We start from the raw sequence: 25,518 nt of genomic DNA on the forward strand, positions 1-25,518 counted from the left end.
ATCCACCCTGAGTTTTTTATTTTATTAACCTATTTGGCTAGATAGATCAAAGCTTTAAAAATAATAAGGCCAGGATTTCTATTACTTTATATATAATAACATGATTCTCCTACAGCTCTTGTGATTTCAGTACCTACAGAGATTAGAACACCGTATTTTACAGTTGCCAGTGTACAAGTGAAAAACATAGTGTGATCTGCATTATGATATTTGAAAAGTAAGTTCCTAAAAACAAATGAAAATGTTTCTATAAATCTAACTTTTATAAATTCTGTAAACAAATTATAGCTAAAATAAAATTACATCTAAAAAGACTGTATTTTAAAATAAAACCCAAGCTTTTTAGTGGCTACTTTTTTTTTTTTTTTCTATTACTGATTTTCTTTCCCTGCCAACACCCCAGAATCTCACAACTGAGTCACTTTTCAGGGCCTTTTACTTCATTATTTTTGTCTCCTTTTTCTGTTCCTTTTATTAAAGCAGCAGAGGTCTATTTGGAGCCCCCTGCTTGGCACTGCTGCAGGGATTTAAACTTTAACAAGTTCAAAGAAAACAAGAATTATAAGGAGAAGCCTTGGATTTATATAGATTCTTTTGAAGAGCTCAAAGCATGAGAAACCTTTCCCTTGGTCAGGGTTAAGGTTACAAAGTGTAGAACATGTAATCTCTGTATTCTTTTCAGTCTCTCATGCTTCTATACAATTCCCAAAACACCTTATTGAAAGTGGTAGATATCGTTATCAGTCAAGGTCCCAAAAGGAAAGATTTTTCACTCAGATTTTTCAAGAGTCTTTAGTAAAGGACATGTTTACAGGAGTAAGCACAGTGTTATAGGAATAACAAGGCGTGCTGAGGTACTCAGATACTAATATGTCATTACTGACCTTGAATCAGAAAAAAAACAGAGGAGAAAAAGATGCCACTGAAGCTCAGTGAGAGAGAGAGAATCAGAAAGAGAGGCAAGGGATGCTATAGCGGTCAGTGGATATAGCCACAGTCAGAGCGCTGCCCATAACAAGGAGGACAGCTAAGAGCTATCCCTCTTCCTTCCCTCTGATCCCTCAGGTGGCCTGCCATCAGCCCAAATAACTAGAAGCCAGCCCTTTGGGAGCAACAGTAATGTAGTCTGTAGAGGTTAGCCCCCTGGGGCACAACACATGGTAAAGAATGAATATGGAAAGGTACAAAAGGAAAAGGTACAGTGTGCCTTTGCCATTTAGCTTTTTATTTTTTTTCCTTGGTTCCAAATTAAGAAAATCATATTCTATAAAGGGTAGATACAATTCTAATAAGTTATTCAATCACCATGGGAGGATGCCAATTAAATCACGAAGCCACTACAAAAACATAAATTGTAACATTTGTTAGCTCCAGAGCTCTTCAGATAGTCAAGAGAGAACTGCCGGGAGAGGAGGAGGGATTTGTGGAATAATAATCAGTGTAAGGTATACTATAGAATGTCTTCCTCGCTAGTAGATGTAAGGGGATGCACAACAAATGGAACAAAACAACACAGGTATAAAGAAACTGGCAAACTCTTATTTCATGTAATTATACTTACACTGTTCCTTCTTTCCTTTTATTGAAATTGGATTTTATCTACACTATCCAGAGGTGACTGAAGTGATTGAGTAGATTGCATAGGAACTCATTTGCAGTGCTATAGCTCCTCTAACTTATTAACCCACCATGGGCCAGTATTTAATTTAGACTTCAATTAATCAATGAAGTCAATCATTTGATCCCATAACTAATGTTAACACATTAAATTATAAATGCCCAATTTAATAGATTCAACCCTATCCAAGTTTATATTGTCCAACTTTGTATCATCCCTTTAGAATTCTTTTCCACTGCAATTCTCCAATGTCAGCTGATACAAGTTAGAAGGATCTAGTAAATCCTTTAGTACTCCTATATCTCCTTTGGGAACCAAACGTAAAATTGTTCCTCTGGATCATCTTGGAGCTTAACTTGTGTTAAAATGCCGGGACATAGTGATGAGTAGGGAAAGTGTGTTTTCTAATGGTTAACTCTAATAGTTTTATCTTTTGCTAATAATAAAGCATAATAATGATTATGTGAGTGAATTGTAGAAGAAATAGCGCACTTGGCCACTGAAGCAAAATTCTAAGTTCAAAGTTAAATTCTAAGTTAATTCAAAGTTAAAATTCTACCACTGACATATAATTGTTACATATTAGAAACTGGAATCTTTGTTTAGGGGCCACTTACCATGAAGGAAGGATTAAAAAAAAGAAGATGTAATAATTTTTTAAAAAGTTGTAATTCAGCAAAAAAGTAAAAGCAGCCTCTTTACATAGTTTTCTTTATAATAGAATCTAGGTCAAACCTTGTTTAATAAAATTTTATTGAGGGGTATGGTCCCAGGGACATAAGAGTAAGGGGAAATGGGGAAGTCCTGCAGCAAACTTGTCCACAGATTTTTGAACAAATGTAGCTGACTGATTGCTTGGCCAGACTGGATTATCTCCCAAAAGATCATTCAAAACAAATGCACTTGGAATAAGAAGAGAAGTAAACAGTAAATCTACTGGAAATTCCAATTTCATTTCACTGTTAAAATCCACCCTTCTTACTTTCAGGGATGCTGGGAAAATATTTCCAGGACTTTGTCATTATAAAGTCAGAGGAATTGGCTACTGTAATTAGTTGCTAAAATAATATTTTATTGTTTGCTTGTTTCTTTTAATGCTTGAGTAAACATATAAAAAGAAAGTGTCAAGTGAATTCTCTTGACTGTAGACATAATTCTCCCAGAACCTCAAGGCAGAAAAAGCAACCTTTATCTCTTTGATAATCAGAATTAATTATATCAGGTAGCAGAATAAACCCAAAGTGACCAAATAGTAGTTTAAGCCTCCAGTTCAGTAGAACCCTTATTGTGTCCTTTGGCGGAAGCACTGACCATCTGGAGATTAAGATCTTTTAATCAGAAAAGACTAAATTTTAGGGATAGAAAGCATACATTATATAGGTGCCTCATGTAAGTGATAGTACAAGGAGTTACTTCCAGGTTCCTCCATTACTTTTAGATAATATATTCTTGCTACTGATATAGTATAACCTGATTACCAATAGATTCATATGCCATATCCTATCAAATCCCCAAGTATAGATCTCTGTAGCTGGCACCTTAGTTGAGCCTGCACTGAGCTATTACACCATTTTGTCAGACAGTTGTCTCATGGTTCTGGGGAACAACATGAGATCAATGATTTCTGTGGTCAAGATCCTATTGTCTCACTGACTTTGAAATATAATCAATGCATTAACCCAAGTGCATCTGACACATAACATGTTCATACATCAAGCTGTCTGTAATGATAATGGCACTTATGGAAATATTTCAGATAAGGAAGAAAAATTCTATATCTAGAATATATATTGATCATTATAAGAATATAGTGTTTTCACTTCCAAGGTGGAATTGGTTAATTTAATCAACCTAATACCAGGTAGCTGAATGGATGGTGCACCAAAGAATCATGCTCAGTTGAGTACTTAGTGTTTGTTTGTAATGTTATAAGGTTGACAGTTTTAACACATAAAAATGTAGACTACGCAGTCAAATTTGAATTTCACACTTGAAGCACATTTTTTTAAATATAAACATGTTCCACATACTTCGACCAAAACAAAGAACCTATTGTTTATTTATAGTTCACATTTGAGTTGGCATCGTATATATCATCTGGCAATTTTAGCTGTTATTTAATTGGATATTCAAAATGCAAGTAGCAAGATCAGAATTGAAGATGATAAGGTACTGGGACTTGAATGCCATTAATAGCCTCTATCACTGTCAAACTCACAACTTTAATAATGAGGCCCACTGGATAAATACTGGAGTTGCATGTGATAGAGGCCAGTTGTGACGCATGGGGCTACTCATCCTATTGGAGATAGATGACATTATTTGTGGGCTCCAGGGAAAAATGAAAACTTAGGACCCTCATTCAAAAGTCCCTATGAATTTCAAGGTGATAGAAGCACATTAAACCAAACGTGGAGCCTTCTGGGTGTGGAGCCACATGTGACTACATGAATTACACATCCATGGAGTTAGCCCTGTTCTGTCTATGTGGGTTTTGAGAAATTCTCTGGAAGTTATGGCTATTCTTTGTCCTGGGAGTAAATATTCTCTGTTGGGAATTAATGTGAGATAAAAATGGTATTTATGTACACTTTATATCCATTCCCATAGATACATCCACCTAATTCTTTCCCTGGACTTCTCTGGTCAGATTTCCCAGTATTTTTCTCTAGCAACTCGTAGTCTAACTGACCAAGTTACCTATCAGTGCCTGATAGTAGTGTGCATCAGTCCTTCAAGTTGTCTCTCCTCTCGTATTAATTTGATGGCTATGTTCATCCTAGATTTTTCCAGTGGAAGGATTTCTCTTTACCACTGTCCTTTAGGGACACTCATGAAAGAGGATGTAAAATGATAATTCTTTCTGTCTAGTGCCAACATATAGTCTTAACCCATCTCTTAACTAAGGCCAACGTCTTTTTAACTCTGTCAGTTGTTTATAGGAAACTCTCAATAAGGCCAGGGATATGAATTGAGGAAGAAGAAAAGAAAGTCACATGAGAGTCCAAGACACCTATTTATATAATTTACAACGACTTCAGAATCTGTCAAGCCTGAGCTCTAAAGCACACTTCCATCATATAATGAATTGCAAGTATCCCTGCATAACCTTATGAAATGATGAATATACAGCTTGGGTTTCAGTCTCTTTTGCCATTAATATAACCTAGTAGCATATCAGGAACTTTATGAAAGAGAAAAAAAGTTCTCGGCTACAAAAGTTGTCACTTTTCTCTAGAACCCTAGGATTTCATGCTGTGACTCTCCTATTAGGTTTTGTTTTTTGTTTTTTGTTTTTTGTTTTTTTTTTTTTTGAGGACTCTGCACAGCATCCTTATCCACCTGCATACCTCAAGTACCATTAAGTATGCTAGGTCATATGGATCAAATGACAAGTTTGTTTTCCTTATAGCCTTGATTTGCTCCAGAGCATTTGAGTTCCACTAAAAACAACGACCTTCAGAGTTACCCAATAAGTTAGTCTTAGTTATAGTCCCAAATGCAGTAGGTGCTGTCTCTAAAATCCAAAATGCTTCATGAAACATTGTGCCTCTTTCTTGGACATTGGAGGTGAGATGTGCAAAAACTTGTCCTTTATCATAAAAAGTATATCCTAGGACCTCACAGACAGACCACTGGACTCCTAAAGATTTCATTATTGTGAAGGGCAATTAAGTTCTGCTGAGTTACCTGCCAACATTTGACACACATTTGTCTAGATAATTTAGGATATTTGATACTCCCCATTCACTGGATCTAATTAACATGACATGATCAATATATTGGACTAATGGAAAATCTTGTGGAAGGTTAGATTGAACAAAGTCCCTGGAGACTAAGCTGTAATAGAAAATAAAGGAATTAACAGCTTTGATGTGAGACAATGAATATGTATTGTTTCCCATTCTAGGGAACCATTAATTGCCTTTGCTTTTGATTGTCCCTACTGAGGAATACCAACAAGTAATTATTCACTAATTCATTGCTTACATACCAAATGCCAAAAGTCTTGTTGTTCTCTTCCAGTAAAAAATAACCATGCCTGAAACAACACCAGGTAAGCAGCAGCAATTGGAACCAATACTTGGTTAGGTTTAGAGATATACGCCTTCATCCATCTGGCTAACGCACACAACAGACAGGCAACAGAATGGGAGATATGGTACAATATTTATCAGGTAGCCTCCAAAGCTTTAATTCTAATTGAGAACTATCGTGGTATTTCTTGTTCTTTAATGACAGTATCAACAAAAAGAATCAAACATTTCTTTGAAAGCCTTGTCATTTTTGTTTGTCTATATTAATTCTACTGAAAGCACCTCCATGTCCTTTACTATTTCAGGATTCTTCCTCAAGGGGACCAGACCACAATTGCAAACAACAGGCTATGAATTTGTGAATATATTTAGATTTTTTAACTACATTAGATCTGAAAACTGGAAGAAGGACCACAGTTGCTCACTAGCTCTTGAGATTATACAAATCAAATTTTATTATAAATGTCAAAATATATAATAGTTGACTGTCTATCTCTCTCCTAGAAAACCTATGATCTTTTAAGTCATCATCACAGAGTCCTAACAATCAAGTTATCCTGATAGAGATTCAGGTCATCCTACTCACTATGTATTAATTTTGCTCCCCATTGCCTCTGAAGGTAAAGTGTTGTTACTTGCTCTGCCTTTTCAAAATCCCATAATATCCACTAATTATTAGGTAGTACATTACGTTATGCTCCTACTGAAAATCACACAATGCAGAGAACAGCTAACATCAAGATTCTCAGAGATGTTGCTATCTCCCTTGTCAGCAGACCCTGTATTATCTTAAATGAAAAGAATGTTCTTTGGAAACTCTAAGACAGCATAATCAGGTGGGAGGTTATCTGGTCTTATATAATAAATCCATTGTAGCATTCCCATTTCCTCTTTAGACATTTTTGTCAATATTGTGGCCTCTTCTTCACTTCTTAAAAGCGTTCATAGCATCCAGTGCAGACACCACAATATAACTACTGGAAAGGTCCAAGACTAAAATACAGAATTTTGTTATAGAGTTGGCTCCAAGGGACTATCAGTAGCCTAGAACTGCATATTATGTCCAAAGATTCTGTGGCAAACTAAACCTTTCACTTTCCAGTTAGAAAACTATTCAAAGAGATCTAGTAGATAGATTTTGGACATGGAAATGTGTTTAAGTTTGGAGAATACATAGCAAGTAGGGTTGTGTTGATGTGGTTCCAGGAAACAATTCCAGCTAAGGCACAGTCAGCTGTCTGCATGAGTAGAAGAAAGGAAAAAATTGGCAAACTAAGTTTTCAAAGAAGGAACTGACTGAATTCTCTTGTCAAAGACTTAACCAAGTGGACATAGGTTTAAGGCAATTTCCAAGCTATACAAACACACAGAATGCTAATCGGGAAAGCAAAGCAGAAATTGTAACAGTGATACAAAATAGCAAAGAAGCATAAGTTTTGTTTTTTTGTTTTTTCCCAAGGCCATCCTACTGACAATAACTTGTAAGTTTTCTCTAGAACAAAAATAACAATATCTTTGAACATTACATATTGCTGTTAATGAAAAATCTAAAACCCACTTATTTTAGGAACTGAGTTAGCAATTATAGGGTAAGGCTAACACATATTTTGGCAGGTCTAAGAAAGTCAGAAACTAACAAAATCTTTCCTGTTCCTTAATCCTGCTTCTACACGTGTTTCTCTGAAAGAAAATTATACAAAAATGGAAAATCATTTCTTGCCAAAATTTAAGAAGCACAATTTTTTAATAAATCCTTTAATATTTAGTTGATAGAGGATACAAGACATGCTAACATTTAGAAAGAAAAAATACTTTTAAATAAAGTCAAGCTCTACCACTTTGGGGATCTGATAAAGAAAAAGGTATATATATAATTAGCTTAATTCTCTCTCTCTCTCTCTCTATTTTTTTTTTTTTTTTTGATCGAGAGCCTGAGTGGGAAGCTGGGGCAGAAGAGTAAGGAGAGGGAGAATTTTAATATTCAAGTAACTTTGTATACAAGTCTGAACTCATGATAATTTTTGCCTTGAACATAGTTGTTTGGCTACTGAATATATTACCTTCTAATTCTTACAAATGGAGTAATTCACATATGTTGTGTTCCTTGCAAATTAAAAGAAACTGATAAATAAGCCAAGTTAGGAAATGGAGTATAAAAGACAGTCCTGTTTCCCCATAATGGGGTGTGTTGTGTGTTTTCCACAGAAATGTGATGGTCATACATAAATTTTGATTTATGAAGTTTCACAGATAGTTAAAACTTGTGCTCAATCTGGCAAGTATTTTAAAAGGCCGAGAATATGTTTTACAGATTAGAACTAAGATGACTTATATGAGCAAAACTATATAAAAAACATTTAAAAGTAAAATCCAAAAAAGGTTTATCAACTGATGGATATTGAGTGATGAAGGAATCTTTTATCTTCCTAATAACTAGGAAATCTCACTCTATTCAAACTAGCTGGAGTATATTATGTTCTTGGCAACAGAACTCTAAAGGGTACTCCATTCAAAGGGGGTCCATGTGAAATAAAATGCTGAAGTTCAGAAAAGTGGTTATAAAATGGAATCTGTTGTGTCATGAAATTATATACATGAAATATGTGAAACCAGAGGAAGTATGCAAAGGACATGGTACCTGAGAACAATATCAACTCTAGTAGTCAGGGTCCTCCAGAGAAACAGAACTAATAGCATAGATATAGATATATAAAAAGTGATATTTTTATGCCATTGACTGTTGTGATTATGGAGGCTTCAATGTTCCACTATCTGCCATTGTAAACTGGAGAACAAAGAAAGCTGAGAATTTTAAGGTGAGAACAACTAGTCTAAATCCAAAGTACAAAGGAATCCAAAGGCCTGAGAGCAGTTCTGATGTCAGAGCGCAGGCAAAGATGGATATCCCAGCTCAAGAGTAAAAGAAAACTAGCCCTTCCTCCACCTTTCTGTTCTATTCTGGTCTCCAGTGAATTTGATGATGTCCCCAACCCCCACTCTGGTAAATATGGATCTCTTTACTCAGTCTACTGATTTAAATGCTTATCTTTGACACAAACATATACAGAAATAATGTTTTACCATCTATTTGGTCATCTCTTAGCCCAATCAATTGACACAGAAAAGTAACTGCCATAATCATCCAAATGCAAAAAGTATATAAGAATAGGTAAAAGAGGGATTCTTGGGTGGCTCAATCAGTTAAGTGACTGCCTTCGGTTCAAGTCATGATCCCATGGTTCTGGGATCAAGCCCCACATTGGGCTCTCCACTCAGTGGCAATTATACTTCTCCCTCTCTGTGTTCTCTCTTGCTTTCACTCTCTCTTAAAACAAAAACAAACAAACAAAAAATAAAAAATCTTAAAAAAAAAAAAAAGTAGTGCCTTGCACCTCTCTCCACATGGTGCCCCCTGTCAGTCTCCCAGGATTCTTTCAACCAGAGTAGCTTCTCTGGGCCCTACCAGTCAGGTTGAAAGACCATCCCTAAGGATGTTACAGGGTGCACCTTGCCTGGATTGTGGTTGATATATTCAGCTATATATCCCCTCAACCACCTCTCACCAAAATGACTAGGAGGAGGAGAACCCAACAGAGGAAATATTCAGAGACTGTGCTCTCCCCATCAGAACTATTGGATATGGACATAAACAGTATGTCAGAAAGGGAATTCAGGGTAACAATTATCCAGGCATTGGCTAGGTTGGAGAAGACCATCAGTGACAATATAGAATCTCTAAGGGTGGAAGTGAGAGCTAAACTGGCAGAAGTTAAAAATGCTGTCAATGAGATCTAATCTAATCTAAATACTCTAACAGCTTAGGTAACCAAGGCAGAAGATAGAATCAGAGATCTAGAAGACAAACTGATAGAAAAGAAGGAATAGGAGGGGGCCTGGAACAAGCAGCTTAGAATCCATGGAAACAGAATTAGGGAAATAAATGATGCCATGAAACATACCAACACCAGAATTATTGGGATCCCTGAGGGGGGTGGAGAAAGAGAGAAGACTAGAAGGTATAGTTGAACAAATTCTGGATGAAAATTTCCCTAATCTGGGGAATGGAACAAGTGTTCATGTCCTAGAGTCAGAAAGGGCACCCTCAAGATCAATGAGTCTAGAAAGACATCCATATACTTAATTGTGAAATTCAATAATCATAATTTCAGACAAAAGTTCTTAAGGACAGCTAGGGGGAAGATATTCCTTACATACAGAGGAAGGACCATCAGAATAACGTCAGACCTGTCCACAGAAAACTGGCAAGCTAGAAAGGGTTGGCAAGACATATTCAGGGTACTAAATGAGAAGAATATTCAATCAAGAATACTTTATCCAGCAAGCCTGACATTCAAAATGGATTGAGAGATAAAAGAGCTTCCAAGACTGACAAGATTTAAAAGAGTATGTGACTACCAAGACGGAACTAAAAGAAATATTAAGGGGAGTTCTGTAAAAGAAGAAAGAACCCAAGAGTGACATAGATCAAAAATTTACAGAGACAATCTATAGAAACAAGGACTTCACAGGCAACATGATATCAATAAAAACTTACCTTTCAATAATCACTCTCAATACAAACGGCCTAAATGTTCCTATAAAATGGATAAAATGATAGGACCTGTCCATATGCTGTCTAAAAAAGACATATTTGGAACCTAAAGATACATCCAGACTGAAAGTGAAGGGATGGAGAAGTATCTTTCATGCCAGTGGGCCTCAAAAGAAAGCTGAGGTAGTGATTCTCATATCAGATAAATTAGATTTTAAGCTAAAGACTGTAGTCAGAGATACAGAAGAACACTGCATCATTCTTAAAAGGTCTATCCACCAAGAGAATCTAACAATTGTAAATATATATCCCCCCCTATAGGAGCAGCCAACTCATAAGCCAGCTGTTAATCAAGATAAAGAGTCATATTGATATGAATACATTAATTGTATCATAACACGCTACTCTCATAATAGATCATCCAAGCAGAAAATCAGTAAAGAAACAAGAATACTGAATGACATATTGGAGCAGATGGACCTCATAGATATATACAGAACATTCCACCCTAAAACAACAGAATACTCATTCTTCTCCAGCTCACATGGGACTTTCTCCAGAATAGACCACATACTGGGTCACAAATCAGGGCTCAACCAATACCAAACGATTGAGATTATTCCCTGCGTATTCTCAGACCACAATGCTTTGAAACTGGAACTCAACCACAAGAAAAAATTTGGAAGGAATTCAAACACTTGGAAGCTAAAGACAGCCCTATTCAAGAATGTTTGGCTCAACCAAGAAATCAAAGAAGAACTTAAACAATTCATGAAAACCAATGATAATGAAGACACATCAGTCCAAAATCTATGGGATACAGCAAAGGCAGTCCTAAGGGGGGAATACATAGACATCCAAGCCTCACTCATTTGGGATTTGGAAAAATCCCAAATGCACCAACTCTATTTACATCTTAAAGAACTGGAGAATCAACAACAAATTAAGACAACCCCACATACAAGAAGGGAAATAATCAAGAGCGGATATCAGTGAGTTAGAAACTAGAGATACAGTAGAACACATTAACAAAACTAGAAGCTGGTTCTTTGAAAAAAATCAGTAAGATTAATAAACCACTAACCAAACTAATCCAAAAGAAAAGGCAGAGGACCCAAATTAATAAAATTATGAATGAGAGGGAGAGATTGCGACTAACACCAAGGAAATAGAAACAACCATAAGGAATTATTATCAACAGTTATATGCCTATAAGTTAAACAACCTAGAAGAAACAGATGCATTGCTAGAAATCTATAAACTTCCAAGACTGAAACAGGAAGAAATTGACAACCTGGATAGACCAATATCTAGTAATAAGATTGAGGCAGTGATCAAAAACCTCCCAAAAGACAAGAGTACAGGACATGTCGGATTCCCTGGAGAATTTTACCAAACATTCAAAGAAGAGAGAATAGCTATTCTCCTGAAGCTGTTTCAAAAAATTGAAACAGAGGGAAAACTTCCAGACTCTTCCTATGAATCCAGCATTACCTGATCCCCAAACCAGGCAAAGACCCCACCAAAAAGGAGAGTTTCAGACCAATATCCCTAACGTATATGGATGCTAAGATTCTCAACAAGATCCTAGCTAATTGGATCCAACAATAATTAAAAAGATTATCCACCATGACCAGGTGGGATTTATCCCTGGCAGGCAAGGGTGGTTCAACATTCACAAATCAATGTGATAGAACAAATCAATAAGAGAAGAGAGAAGAAGAACACGGTCCTCTCAATTGATGCAGAAAAAGCATCTGACAAAATACAGCATCCATTCCTGATTAAAATTCTCCAAATTATAGGGATAGAAGGAACACTCCTCAACTTCATAAAATCTATCTATGGAAAACTCACCACAGATATCATTCTCAATGGGGAAAAGCTGATAGCCTTCCTTGGAGATCAGGAACATGATGAGGATACCCACTCTTGCCAATGTTGTTCAACACAATACTAAAAGTCCTAGCAAAAGCAATCAGAAAACAAAAAGAATTAAAAGGTGTTCAAATTGAAAAGAAGAAGTCAAACTCTCTCTCTTTGCAGATGACATGATACTTTACACAGAAAACCCAAAAGACTCCACCCCCAAACTACCAGAACTCATACAGCAATTCAGCCATGTGGCAGGTTACAAAAATCAATGCACTGAAATCAGTTGCTTTCTTATACAGTTACAATTTAAAATATAGAAAAGGAAATTAGAGAATCAATCCCATTCACTATAGCACCAAAAACCATAAGATACCTGGGAATAAACTTAACCAAAGAGGTAAAGGATCTGTACTGGAGGAACCACTGAATACTCATGAAAGAAATTGAAGAAGACACAAAAAGATGGAAGACTATTCCATGTTCATGGATAGGAAGAATAAACATTGTATAAATGTCTATACTGCCTAGAGAAATTATACTTTCAATTTCATCCCAATCAACATTCCACTGGCATTTTTCAAAGAGCTGGAACAAACAATCCTAAAATTTGTATGGGACCAGAAAAGACCCCGAATTGCTAAGAATATGTTAAAAAAGAAAAACAAAGCTAGGGGCTTCATGTTGCCTGATTTCAAGCTTTACTACAAAGCTGTGATCATCAAGACAGCATAGTACTGGCACAAAAACAGACACAGTAGAACACAGTAGAGAGTCCAGATATGGACCTGTAACTCGATGGTCAAATTATCTTCAACAAAGCAGGAAAAAACATACACTGGGGGGAAAAAAAAAGACAGTCTCTTCAATAAATGGTGCTGGGAAAATTGGACAACTATATATAGAAAAATGAAACATGACCATTCTCTTACACCATACACAAAGATAAACTCAAAATGGATAAAAGACCTCAAGGTGAGGGAGGAATCTATCAAAATCCTAGAGGAGAACATAGGCAGTAACCTCTTTGACATCAGCCACAGAAACTTCTTTGAAGACATGTCTCCAAAGGCAAAGGAAACAAAAGCTAAAATGAACTTTTGGGACATCATGAAGAACAAAAGCTTCTTCACAGCAAAGGAAACAGCCAACAAAACAGAGAGGCAACCCACGGAATGGGAGAAGATATTCTCAAATGGCACTACAGACAAAGGGCTGATATCCAAGATCTATAAAGAACTCCTCAAACCCAACACACACAAAACAGATAATCATGTCAAAAAATTGGCAAAAGACATGAACAGACACTTCTCCAAAGAAGACATACAAATGGCTGACACATGAAAAAATGTTCATCATCATTAAACATCAGGGAGATTCAAATCAAAATCACATTGAGATAACACCTTACACCAGCTGGAATGGCCAAAATCAAGACAGTAAACAAGTGTTGGAGAGAATGTGGAGAAAGGGGAGCCCTCCTTACACTGTTGGTGAGAATACAAGTTGGTGCAGCCACTTTGTATCACCCTCGACCCGCAAGGATGACAAGAAGCCTGGTTCAGTGTTAATGCTTCATTCCCCCCTTTTTTTGGTGTTAATGCTTCATTCCCATTTATTTCGTCAACTTCCTTCGCTTATATGCAGCAGGGTGACCAAGAAGGGGCCAAGCAATGGGGAGAGCCAATGAGAGTCCTGTTACTATGCTGATTAAATTTGAAACAGCCAATGACTATGTCCTCCTTTAGGCAGGCTTCACCAGAAAGTTCATTGTTTACTTACAGCGTATTTTGCTGGCAGTGAGCCAAGCGCTATCTTGTAATGGTGGGGACTTTTCAGGCTGGAGGCGGTCCCCGACAACTTTGGAAAACAGTGTGGGAATTCCTTAAGAAATTAAAAATAGAGCCACCCTATGATCCTGCAATTACACTACTGGGCATTTACCCCAAAGATACAGATGTAGTGAAAAGAAGGGCCATATGTACCCCAATGTTCATAGCAGCAATGGCCATAATAGCCAAACTGTGGAAAGAGCCAAGATACCCTTCAACAGATGGATGGATAAAGATGATGTGGTCTGTATATACAATGGAGTATTATGCCTCCATCAGAAAGGATGAATACCCAACTTTTGTATCAGCATGGATGGTACTGGAGGAGATTATGCTGAGTGAAATAAGTCAAGCAGAGAGAGTCAGTTATCATGTGGTTTCATTTACTTGTGGAGCCTAAGGAATAACATGGAGGACCCTAGGAGGAGGAAAGGAAAAGTGAATTGGGGGAAATAGGAGTGGGAGATGAAGCATGAGAGACTGTGAACTCTCACCTCCTGTGGGAGGATGGGTGAGCCTGCTGATGGGTATTAAGGAGCGCAGGTATTGCATGGAGTACTGGGTGTGGTGCATACACAATGAATCTTGGAACACTGAAAAAATAAAATTAAATTAAAAATAAAACAAAAAAAAAGATATAAGAAATATAACAAGAGTATATTTTTGTAAACCAGAGGAGAATAGAGTGTTATAAAAGCTCATGAAAGCAAATAATACCTTGGATTTCAAAAAAGGCCAATTGGATGAAGACTGAAGATATCAACCATGATCATGCTGCATGTGGAGGGCCCTGTTGTTATGCAGAAGAACAGTGAGTAGCAGTGTCACATTAAGAACAGGGAGATTTTTTTTAAGTGGACATAAGTAAGCTGTTTTATATTCCTCTCAACCTTAAATGTTTTTACTTTTTGCCAATATATACTTAGAAAGGCCTTGTAGGAGGCAGATGTGAGAGTCAATATCAACAAGGTGAAAAAGTGTGGTGCATTCCAGGACAGAGCCATTCATGGAAAAAAGAGGGAAGATTGATTTACAGCACTCTTAATACAGATTTAACCTTTTATAAATGTTACTAGTTTTTACCTGCACAATGTAAAATGAATTCCACACAAATCTTCCTTAAGTATTTTGATATTCTTTTACTATATTGGTTATTTATAAAATAAGAACTCAAAGGACTAAAACTTTCAAATATATAAGTTGAAATATAAACCATTATACTTAACAAATTTTGTTCATGAATAAATACTATTTGAATATCTTTCATTGGGGGTTGTTTTGAATACATAACTCAGAGAATATGACATGATTTCCAAGTTTTAATTTGTTTGTCAGAGCATTCATCCATATAGAAGAGTGGCTAATGATTTCTTGCTTAAATGTGCAATAAAATTACTAGGGATGTGGAACTCAACAACAACAAATAAAAATATTTCCTGACAGCAAAATAAATGACTAACATACTTGAAAATGAATACATACTTATTCAATTTGCTCTAGATTTAGCTATGTTGCATTCAGCAGGAAGTTGTCACAGAGCAGTGAAGCTGTAGTATACACAGATGGCCCTGCTTCTTGTAGGAACAGACATCTGTATCCATCCATGGCAGCAGATCAGCAATTTCTTCTAATTACTTTCTTGAAAATTTCTGAGATTCTTATTTTCCATCTACAAAAGAAACATATATTCATATTTATCTTAAACTATTGGCATTATATTAATAGGATCACCTTGAAATATAATTCTTATTCTATTGATATAATAATAAAATCACTAATATTATTTAATTCACCTTATTCTCATATTAATCCTGTAAGGTAGTTAGGAAAAGTTTTATTGTAAATATTGATATTTTAGGAAACTGATTCAGGAAGATTAAAACATTTAGCCAACATTATTCAACTTACAAAATGCAAACTAAGAATTAAAACCTAATCATTTGATTATAAAATTATGATATTTTAATATAGATATCATTATTTGTGGAATATCGTGTGCTGAAATATGACTAAATTAAGTTTCATATTGACTAAAATAAATCAACTGAAATATTTTGGTTTAATGAAAAAAATGGTCCAATATTTTGGCCTCATCTATACCATGATGATTTATAATTTTTCTTTCCTTTTTTTATATTATAGAATTTTTAGAATTTATAAAATTTATAGAATTTTTATATTATAGAATTATAGAATTTTATATTATAGAATATTATAATAGGTGTAAAAAAATAAAGCAGTAAAGAGATAAAAGAGAGGGAGAAATCACAGATAATCTTATGTTGTCCATAATATAAACTTCCATTAACTAGTTAACATTACCTTGAAAATGTGATTATGACCTATTTGACTAAACAGAAGAGTTGAGCTACACAGTAAAAATAAGAATAAGAAATAATTTGGGGGCACCTGGGTGGCTCAGTGGGTTAAAGCCTCTGCCTTCTGCTCAGGTCATGGTCCCAAGGTCCTGGGATCGAGCCCCACATCGGGCTTTCTGCTCAGTGGGGAGCCTGCTTCCGCCTCTCTCTGCCTCCTTCTCTGCCTACTTGTGATCTCTGTCAAATAAATAAATAAAATCTTTAAAAAAATTAAAAAAAATAATTTGGCATTGTATAATCTTGGAGATTTAAGAATATGTAAGGGGAAGGCAATTTGAGTATTAATTTTCTCTTTAAGATTTCTTTTTTCTTTTTTAGAGATAGAGAACATGGAGGTGTGATGGGACAGAGGGAGAGAGAGAATCTCAAGCAGACTCCCCACTGAATGTACAGGTCTTGATCTCAACACCCTGAGATCATAACCTTAGCCAAAGTCAAAAGTGAGAATTTTAACCAACTGAACCACCCAGACACCTAAAACAATCTGATTCTCATTGTTACTTAGGATGAGTTGACAAAGGAAATTATCAGTTTTACCTTTATGCCCAAGCTTTTATTTCTTTAAATATTCAATTTATGGCTTAAAGATAAGATATACTTGCTTTAAAGGTCCACGTGATTTTGCATATCATAACATTTACAACTATCATATATTTCCCTTATTCCATTATTTTGAAGTTCTCAAACCTTTCTTCTAAGCTCAGTTCATATTTTGAGAAAACTTTTCCAATTTATTCCCCAAACCACCAGTGCAATACTTTCTCCTTCTTGATGTATTTTTTGTGTGTTCTATACCTATCTCCTATAGTGAATATTGTGGTTGAATGCTTACTTTAGTAGTAATATTATCATATACTTTCTACTCCCATTGTGTATCACCAATGCAACTCTAAGTTCCAGGTAATTTTGGCTCCCTATCATTCTTGCCTTTGCCACTTCCACAGTGAATTGAACTGTAACAGTTTGGACAGAGAAGAGTGAAAAAAAATAAATGTTTTACTTTATCATTGAATCATTATTTCAATCAAACCTAAATCTCATTTTACTTTATATTCTCTTTTGCCTTAGTGCTTTTCAGTTATATTCAGGCCAAAGCATCATAAAAGGTAAACACTGACAATATTCCAGGGACAATCTTAAAACCTACATTACAATTTAATTCATTAATTCACATCTCTGTGAAGTGAGGAAATGTTATTCCATTACTGCAATGAGGAACTAAGGCAGAGAGACGCTATACCCATGCTCAAAGACATATGACTGTTAAGTGGCAGAGTAATGATTCCAATTCAGGCAGTTTGGCGAAATATTCAAATGTCTTGAATAATATGACATATTGCTTCCCTTAGCTCACATTTCACTGTGTATTTGTGTCTACAACCCACTTCGGTTCTTATAGTGCAGGGTATTGTTTTTATTGGTCTTTATTGGTCTGTGTATTTCTACCATCAGCATCATGCTTGGAAACATAATCAAGAAAAATTATTGTTCCTTTGCAAGTGAAAAATTACAAAATAATGATTACTAGTAGAACGCTTCAGTAAAAAAGAAAACCATTACCAAAAATAAAGATATTTTTGTTTGTATCTGTTTGCTCCCTTTCCCACTCACATCTGGCCTAAACATTCTCTAGCAGTTCCCATCATAGTTGGAAAGATCTTAGTTTACAGGAAATAATGTTTGAATAGCCTGTTGGTCTACTACGGACCACAGCCAGAACACTTGATAATGTATACTTCAATTTAAAAAGCATTAGTATGTAATAATTCTGTGTACTGAATGTCATGCTATGGGGTCTAAATAAAGTTCCTTTCAGTATTTCCTTTTTTTATTCTATAGGAGGTTATTTGGGAAACCTTGTTAAAGATTGGCCTGAAACAATACAATGGCCCTATATTGCAACAACTCAATGTCTCACAAAAATCAGTTATAGCTATGGGGTTTTGAATTATTCCTCTGTAAGTAGTATCAGAAACAATAGTTTTAATGGTTGGCTGGTTCAATGGGTTTGATTTTTAGGCTTACAAAGAATATGGAAGAGAAGGTAGTATAAACATTTGTGAGAAAAGAGAAACCGGTTGAATATTCAAACACATATTATGCCATAAATACAACTAACTCTAGTTCTAAAATTTAGTTGCTGGTTTTGTTGATGATTCATCTTTTTGCTTAAGGTTTAAAACTATTTTTCCTGACTGTGAGAGCTCTATGAACTGAAGACTTAAACTGTTATTAGCATAAATGTTTTCTTTCCCCATTGAACTCTTATCACAGGAAATATAATTCTTTCTACCTGAGGCATTACTTGGTAATTAAAGAAAAGTGGTTTCCTAATGCTAATTTCTGTAATAAAAAGGAAATGTATGAACACATTAAATTGAAAATTGTAGTGATAATAAAAGCTGCATTTCACATGCCTCACCTAGAACAATGGCTTTCTTGCTTTCTAAAATAGAAATCTAAAGAGAAGTTATGGTTTTTTCATTTTATTTTCTCATACAATATTTATTCCATGAAAAGACTAGTTGCTTGCTTAATTTTTTTAATTTTATGAGCTTCTTTTTTCTTTAGAACTTTGTAGATTTCCACATACATATTTTGCATGTATTTTGTTAGATTTATGGCTAAGTATTTCATTTCATAAAACTTCAACAACTTCTTCTTCTTCTTCTTCTTCTTCTTCTTCTTCTTCTTCTTCTTCTTCTTCTTCTTCTCCTCCTTCTCCTTCTCCTTCTCCTTCCTTTTTTTTCTTTTACTTGTAGCAAGACATTACCAAGCCCCACTCATTGGACCAGAGGCCCCCGTGGTGTTGGTGAAAGACTTGCCCCTCATGTAGCACACTAGCTACGCTTGTGAGTTCATTAGCCAGCCAGCAGCCTGAACTGTAAGCTTTAATAATGTGCTATATTTTATTTTTTGTGGCAATATGAGTGGTGTTGTATTTTTAATTTCAATGTCAACTTATTTAGTGATAACATATAAGGAAGCAATTAATTTTTTAAACACACACTTTGTATCCTGCAATATTGCTATCATTGCTTATTTGTTCCAGAGTATTTTTGTTATTTGAGATTTTCTACACAGAAATTTGTCATCTCTGAACAAAGGTGATTTCATTTCTTCCTTCCAAATTTGTTTATTTCTTTTCTTGTGTAATAGCATTACCTAGGACATCCAGTAGGATTTTTTTTTTTTTTAAGATTTATGTATTTCTTTTAGAGAGGAGGGGAAGGGTAGCAAGAGAGGGAGAGAGTCTTAAGCAGATTCTGCACTGAGTGCAGAGGCTTATATAGGGGCTCAGTCTCATGATACTGAGATCATAACCTGAGCTGAAACCAAGAGCCAGACACCTAATCCACCATGCCAATAAAAATCCAATAATATTTTTTAAAAATCCAGTAAGATTTTTAAGCCATGAGTAAACATTTTTGTGTTATTCCTGTTATTTATTAGAAAGCTTCCAGTTTCTCTGGACACCAGGAAACAAAAATGAAGGTTATTGAAGGGAGTGGGGTGGGGAGATGGGGTAACCAGCTGTTGGGTATTAAGGAAGGTGGATGTTGTGGTGCACACGGGGTGTTATATGTAACTAATGAATCACTGAACACTACATCAAAAACTAATGATGTACCATATGTTGGCTAACTGAACATAATAAATAAATATATATAAAAAAAAGCTTCCAGTTTCTCAAATCGAATATGATGTTAGCTATGGAGGGTTTTTTTTTTAATGTTATTAGCAAATTGAGAAAGTGTCACAATCCACTGCCTAAATTCTCTATTGTTATTTTGATGATGGTTTTATTATAAGTGCTGGTTGGATTTTGGAAAATGCTTTTTCTGCATGTATTGATATGATCATTTGATTTTTTTCATAACAGCAATAGAAACAAAACAGCATTAATACTATCAGCAATTACAACAATATTTATTAAATAGTTAACATGTTTTGGAACTCGGTTAGTTCCTCTTACATGGCCCATTTTATATAATTATATTATTAAACCAATGTTTAAGATATTACTATCATCTACTTTTTAGAGATAGTCAAATTCAAGTTCATAGATGTTAAGTATCTTGCTCAAGAATCACAAAGCAGTTAAGTGGTGCAATTGTTTATGAATTCAGGTATCCTTGTTTTAGAAGAAACTTCTAGTGACTATACCATTCAAATTTGTATATTTCTGAACAACATATTCATAAGTATTTTTAAATGTTTTATTTACTTTGTATTTATTGATATAGTAGAAATCAGGAGGCCATTGCATTCTTTATCATTTTTTTAAAAGTTCATGGAATCTTCAATAGCTAGTCAATAATCTAAAGTGAATGAAAAGGAAGAGGTTCTTCATGAGCTGAAACTATCTTATCTGATGGCACATATAAAAGTCACACCACCACCACCACCATTATCACCATCAAAACCTCCACCAGCACCACTACCACTCTGCAAGCTTAAAACCTCCTTGAAAATTAAGCTCGTGAATACTTTATTATCAAGAGACTTTGTAACAAACAAGAGATTGTGAGTGTCTAAATTGATGGTTCATAGTATGATACAACAATTAGCCAAAATTGTGTACTTCTTTTTAGGAAACAAATAGAAAATATTGCCTCAGGTAGTAAATAATGATTCTCAAATATTAAAAGAGGTTTTGAATTTTGTCTTTATTGTCACTTGATTCTGAAAGACATTTTGAAATTTATCATTCTTCTTTTGGAGCATTAGGAATCAAGACTATGGAGGAAATGTTCCAAATTCCTTATTATTATGGTTTAACAAAATTAGAAACTAATTTTGTAAAGATAATTTCATTAAAACAACTCTATATAGATGGGTAAGTCTATATGGGTTACAATAAAATATTGTCTCAACAATGTTCTTTTCTTTGTCTTCTTTCTTTCTTTCTTTCTTTCATTTCTTTTTGAGAGAGAGAAAGAGTGCACAAGTGAGGGAGAAGGGCAGAGTGAGAGGGACAGAGACAATCTTAAGCAGGCTCCACATCTAGCACAGAACCAACTTGGGGCTCAATCCCATGACCCTGAGATCACGACCTGAGCTGGAATCGGGAGTCAGAAGTTTAACCAACTGAGCAATCCCAGCACTCCTAATGTTATTTTCATAAATAAAACTATATATTAATTTTATAATTTAACTCGTGCCTCCCTTATATAGTAAATCAATGTAAATAGATAAATAGCACGATCATGTGATTTGTAATTGAATTGTAGCTCCATTTCCATCCTCTAATGTTATTTCTAGTATTTCCTCTTTCTTGCTAGATGGTTTTAAGTTGCTAGTCTTGGAGTAAACTGTTGCTTAGGACGCAGATGGCCAAGTGTGACATAGCTCTGCAGAAAACCTTTTACCACACCTTATGGAGGTGTAGAGCTTTAGGGATACTAGTGGAATGTAATAGCATGTGCTGAAATTGTGTTGTCATGGAGAATACTGGCAAAAAAGGCATGGTGTAGAATATCTAGAAGATAAGCAGGTCAAGTTGTAATTACAAAAGAGCAGTTGTTCCAGAGACGCTAGAATGACAGTTCAGTGAGATTTTGTAGCACACAGGTTGGGGAATAAGGCCTGATAATTAGTCACTGATATGAATAGCAGTGATATCTAGGTCACTTTGGGTAGTTTTCTATAATCAACTAAATAATTCATTATGATAATTTGGAAATTATTTTAAGCAAAGCCTGAGAATATAGCAGATAACAGATATTTATTAAACATTAAGGATCCCATTTTCCCATGTTTTACTGAAAAATAATAGTTATAATAACATCAACAACAACTATAAAATTATAAAGTAGGTTTCTTGCTAGAAGTTTATAGACGCATGTGAAATGTTCCAACTTAGGAGTCACAATTCTGAACATCCTTACAATTTAATTGGAAATATAAAATAACGATACACCAGGGTGCCGGGATAGCTCAGTGGGTTGGGTCTCTGCTTTTGGCTCAGGTTGTGGTCTCAGGGTCCTGGGATCAAGTCTCACATGGGAGTCTCTGCTTGGCGGGGAGCCTGCTTCCTCCTCTGTCTCTCTTTTTCTCTCTGCCTGCCTCTCTGCCTACTTGTGATCTCTCTCTGTCAAATAGATAAATAGAATCTTTAATAAATAAATAAATAATAACTATACACCACAAATGTCTTTATTGTAAACTATCTGTATTGATGTAGAGTTCTTCAGGTTCCTGAGCTGTCAACAGATTATCTGCAGAGCCAGTGACTAGGTCCAAACTTTATTAAAAAAAAAAAAAAAAGTCTCATCACTTATTTTGGAAAATTTCCTCTGTCAAACTATTTATATGAAGTCATGTTGTAAAGATAATGCCTCATTTAAAAGAATGTTGGAGCCCATGGGATTTTACAGGACATGTTCAAGGAATGTATACTTTTCATCATCCCACACTATAATGTGCAACATAATTTCCCTTTGAGAAGATTTAATGAAAACATATTTTGACATTATGATTATGGACATCTGTCTTTGTTTACATTCATCTCAGCTTAATGCAGAAAATGTCAAAGAAAGAATGTAGAGTGAAAATTGTGTATCTTTCAGTTTTACTTTCATTGCTTAGCACAAAGGGATAAAAACAGCATTGTGCTTCTTGTGTGGTAAGAGTTTTGCTAATGGATGTATAAAGCAAACATAGCTGAAAGGAAATGTTTTATTGCTCCATTCTGGACCATGTGGATTTTTGTTGCTCTTGTTTTTATTTTGTTGTTTTTGTTATTATTATTGTTTAAAGAATACTTAATTTGAAATTTCTGGAACTTCACAAAAATTTGGATTTGTACCAACACAAAACTTTGTCTTAAAAAATACTATGATTTTGCTTATTCTCTTGCCAAGCAAAAGAAGTTACACATGTTTGGATATCCCTGGAAAAGCCAGAGAACTGAAAATAAGGAGGAAACTTATTTTATTCAAACTATTTTAATATTTTGTCACTTTACAATAAGAAAAATAAATTTAAAAATATATGTATTTTTCAGAGATTAAATATAACTATTCATTCTCTAAACTTGTTCAAATTAAAAATTAATACTCTTTTAACAGAGACTACTTATAATACTAGGTACCAGCATTTACACTTTGTTTTAATCAGATAAAATGATCCAATAATTCTTTTCTTATGTATATGCTTCAAAAATCAGATTGTCTTTTTAACTGATTCTTTTTTCCTTCTAGACAATCCAAAATCCAAAATAGATAGCATAACAGAGTTTACAGTATTTATATTTTAATCTAGAAGATGCAACCAAATTGTGTTTACAAATGTGTACCTATTAATTTGCAAATCTTTCTTTTTCATAGATTTCAATGGCATAACTTTATAGATTGAAATACTGGTAAATATAGAGGAGGTAACTTTTGAACTGCTGTACTGAAATTTGACCAAGTCTTCAAGCTGACCATGTTAATATTTCATGCAATAAAAGATTTTATTATGAATAAACAATTTTTCTAATTTAGAAATAACTGATTCATGTTCTCTTGTGCAAAATAAGGCGTAAGTTCTCTTATACCAAACCCACTCATGCATTTTTCCCTCTATTTAACCTACCAGTATTGTTTGCCACACAGTAAAGTCAATGCTTGTTGTTTATATTACTGTTTCTATCTATAAACATATGGTTAACAGCTAAGAAATGCTGATTAGTGCTAAGAGCAAACAGCAGCATCAGCCTCACCTGGCAGCTTTTCAGTTGGGGTATATCCCTGAAATTTGAATCAAAGTCTACATTTTAACAAGATTTTCCTGGTGCATTTTTAAAGATTCTGACTTAGCAAATCTTGACTGAGACTTGAGATACTGGATATCTAAAAACATCTCAAATGATGCCAGAGCCACTGACCCTCCAACCAACCTTTGTGGCAAGAATGTCAGGAACCATGGTTATATTTTTCATTTGTTGTACAACAAAAGAAAGAACATTTGTGTTTCCCACAGTTAACATTATCTCTCTTTTATTCCTTTTTAAAAATAAATAGCTATCATTTATTCAGCTTTTTACTTTCTGGCAGAACTCAACATTTCCTATATAGTCAAACACACCAAATAATAAATTTTTTCCCCCATTACTTTAGGAAAAGAACCGTTGGAGTTCCACATGCATCTTCCTGTTCTGATGGAGATTGATTGATCTCTACTTTAGATACTGTAGTCCTGGGTCGCCCTTTATTAATCTAATGTGCTGAACTACAGATTTGTGGGACCCAGTATGAAATAAATGTATAGAGCCCTCTTTGTTTTAATACATTTTTGAGCAGTTTTAAACTCATAGCAAAACTGATCAGAAATGGAGAGATTTCTTAGACAACCTCTGCTCTCATTATACAGTGCCTCCTCCATAACGGTACATCCCCCACCAGAATAGTGCATTTGTTACAATCACTGAACCTATATGGACACATTATTATCACTTACAGTCCATAATTTATACTACATATCATTCTTTCTGTTGTATATTCTCTGGGTTTTGACTAATGTATAATGACCTGTAACTGTCATGATCATAGCACAATGAGTTATTTCATGCCCTCAAAATCCTCCATACTCCATGATTTCATCCCTCTTCCCATACTCCAATCCCTAGAAAGCAATGATCTTTTTATTGTCTCTATAATTTTACCTTTTCCAGAATGTCATCTAGTTGGAATCTTGCAAAATCTCAAAAATAAAATTATTCTGGTTCTATTAGAGCAATATTTTTTTTGCATTATAATCATTTAGATTATATGAACATTATTTTTCTAAGTTAATTATAATGCTCAAATATCATTAAGTGTTTTTAATGGAATAATCTGAAATGACAATTTCAACCACTTTATCATATTAAATATATAGGGTTGGTAGGGAAATATTAAAAATTCCTGCCCAATCAAGACAGACACTGATCTTAAACAAGCTATAGGTAGATTCAGCTATAGGTACGTACATCTATGGGTCCAACATTTAAAAAAAAAGTGTCCGTTTAGTGAATTAGGAGTAATTTAAAAGAGAATGTTTTAAATAGTGGTCTTGGAATACTGAAATATATGCATTAGTAAAGCGTCGAGGAGACTTAAATAAAAAGCTCAGATATGCATTTCTTGGAAACCCATATATTATAAGTTTACTGTGGTGTAGTCTATATTTCTCCTGGACTCCATACCCTAACCATGAGAACAATTTATGCACCTGTGGCACTCAAAGTTAATTTGCTAATAAA

At 34.8% G+C, this 25,518-nt stretch overlaps 1 non-coding gene across 1 annotated transcript; it reads right to left on the bottom strand.

Annotated features, from left to right (window-relative positions):
- Positions 1-19,043: 19,043 nt before the first annotated feature.
- LOC123389484 lies at positions 19,044-19,195 on the bottom strand. Its single transcript, XR_006604075.1, has one exon. It is a non-coding gene; the product is annotated as a small nucleolar RNA SNORA62/SNORA6 family (small nucleolar RNA).
- Between the last annotated feature and the right edge of the window lie 6,323 nt (positions 19,196-25,518).

The sequence above is a fragment of the Mustela putorius genome, unplaced genomic scaffold (assembly GCF_011764305.1).
Source record: "Mustela putorius furo isolate JIRA1106 unplaced genomic scaffold, ASM1176430v1.1 tig00003974_pilon_pilon_pilon, whole genome shotgun sequence".
Lineage (NCBI taxonomy): Eukaryota > Metazoa > Chordata > Mammalia > Carnivora > Mustelidae > Mustela > Mustela putorius.